The 2,500-nt window shown below is 48.7% G+C and overlaps 1 protein-coding gene across 1 annotated transcript in view; it reads right to left on the bottom strand.

Moving 5' to 3' along the window:
- LOC102799100 (uncharacterized) overlaps positions 1 to 2,500 on the bottom strand; it is a 62,455-nt gene that overhangs the window by 54,044 nt on the left and 5,911 nt on the right. The gene's annotated exons all lie outside the window — the stretch shown is intronic.

Here is a 2,500-nt window from a genome sequence, read left to right as displayed (position 1 = left end):
TAGGAACAGTCAGTGAAGGGAACTCCAAGAGCAAACGCTGAAAAACATTCCCTGAAGTCACTAAATTAGCCCGATTCAGGGGCTCGATGGCGCGAGTGAAACAGGGTATTGAAGAAAAAGACAGTGCATCGATTAAGCGTCTGTTCGCGACATCGACCAGCAGTCCGTGGGCACAAAGAAAATCGGCGCCCAAAATAGGTACAGAGCTAGCGGCAACAACAAAGTTCCATTGGAAATCCCGACCATGAAAACAAACAGTCACGAACCTTTCCCCGAACGTTGCGATGGGAGAGCCATTAGCCGCAATAAGCTGCGGTCCGCAGCCCGCTGCCAAACTGTCGGCTCTGGACGGGGGAAGGAGGCTCTTCTGGGAGCCGGAGTCGACCAGGAAACGTCTCCCAGAGCGCGAGTCTTCTATGAAGAGCAGTTTTTCTTTGTCGCCAGCGGTCGCGGCCGCTACAGCGCGCTGGCGGGGTCCATGTCCCAGGGTCGGAAAAGCACAAGGCGGCAGGCAGCGGCGCGCTCTGGCGCCAAAACGCTGATGGTAGAAACAGAGGTCCCGTCCGTGGTGTCGCTGTGCCGTGGTCTTTGCCGTCAGCGAAGGATCGGAGACGTCGGGGCACGTCAGTGGGGAAGTGGAAGGCGCCGCCGGCGAAGCTGGAACTAAGTCGTGATCGTGGAAAGTGCGGGTAGCCAGGAGAATACGATCCGCGTCCTCAGCCAGGGAGCGATAATCCTTCGTGCCCAGAAGCGGAGAGTTGGCGAGGCCGGCTCTCACGGCCGCCGGCAGCTGTCGGAGGAATATGTGGGCGAAGAGGAATCCGCCATCGTCCGGTCCGAGAAAGGATAGCATGTGCTCCATCAGTTCGAGAGCCGTACCGCCACCCAGGCCTGAGAGGGAGAGGAGCTTCTCGGCTCGCTCTGCGTCGGAGAGGGCATAGCGCCGAAGAAGCAGCTCCTTAAGGGCGGCGTACTTCCCTCGGGTGGGTGGGTCCCGGAGGAGAGTCAACGCACGACGGGTGGCTAGCGGGTCGAGAGAAGCCACTACATGGTGATATTTCGTGTCGTCAGCCGAGATGCCACGAAGGGCGAACTCCACGTGCACGAACCACGACGGGGGATCGTGAAGCCAAAAGTCCGGCAGCTCGAGCACCACAGCAAACGTAGCTGCAGCCGGAGGCAGAGGGCTGGCGGCTGCTGATGCATCCAGAGCGGAGTCGGTGCCACCATCGGACTGCAACATGTTCAAGTCAGGGGTCACCAATGTGGAGGTAAACACAGACGACACGAGAGCTCTCGATTGACACTGCTCGTTTATTACTTATCACCACACAACTGAACACTTTTCCCTCCAAAACACAGCAACAACACTTCCTGAGAACTGGGTGTGAGTGGAGCCCTCCAGTGGTCCACCACAATATCATACTAAAGAAGAACTGCTTTGTTCTCCCTTAAACCCAGCGCTGAATCAAGCAGTGGTAGGAACAAACTGCAAAGTACAACTCCTGCACCTTGTAATAAGAGCTTCACTTTGTTGTCTCTAATTACATGAGCAGGCCCAGACTAGCTAGGAGGATTATTATCAGGTGACCTCTTGACCTTAGAACTGAAGAAGCTTCTCGGATGAGAGGTGAAACGTCTTCAAGTAACTTAAAGAAGTCCAGACGCTTTTCTTTGCAAGCTCCTTTGACTACGATGTGTTCAAAAAATGCTCTAAGGATTAACTGGGTAGATAATGAATGGGTATCTGTGTTTTTCCACCTGTGGTTACTTGGAGCAAAGCCCTGAGGGTGTGTCGCACATACTTTAGTGCTGTTTCAACAAGATACTGGGTGTGTACCAACAGGATCAGGATTACACACTAAATAGCTTTTGTGATCATTTCTGGAGAAAGAAAACCAAAAGCAAATGTTATTTTCAAAATGTGAAATGTAATTTATTCTCTACATTGTAAAAATAAAAATGTTTATGCAAATATCCATCTAGAAAAAAAGCTTTTCTGTAAGTTATTGTGTTAAAGGATATACATCAAAAATACACAAAAAAAAATCCAAGCAAGTTTCACAAAAAATCTACTTTTAGATCACTTATTAAATATAAAGATTAGTTGATTAATACATGTTTCACTCTGTGCTTGTAATAAAGCCTGAACCAAAACTTCTGATAGAAGAAAATGTACTACATTTATTTTCCTAAATTAGTAAATAAAGCACTTGACAACAGCAGGGGATGAGAACCTCCTGTATATTTACTGATTTTTTTTAAATAAACAACAAATAACAAAAACAAAAATACACATTAACAGTGTGAAGCAGTTAATATACAGGAGTTAGTTACTCTTAGTATGGCTCATCACCTGAAACCTGTTTGTCAACTGAACGCTCCAGGATTTGAGCACACAAGCCTCTCCACCACGACAAGGTGGCAGCTCGAGGAGGGGAATAATACTGTTGGTGCAGACATGAGGAATAGCTAAATCTACTGTCGTTAATTTTGTTTC

Source organism: Neolamprologus brichardi, chromosome 3, assembly GCF_056152115.1.
Source record: "Neolamprologus brichardi isolate AB-2024 chromosome 3, ASM5615211v1, whole genome shotgun sequence".
NCBI classification, from domain to species: Eukaryota; Metazoa; Chordata; class Actinopteri; order Cichliformes; family Cichlidae; genus Neolamprologus; species Neolamprologus brichardi.
The sequence above is the reverse complement of the archived record's forward strand: the minus strand, read 5'-3'. Positions and strand labels throughout refer to the sequence as shown.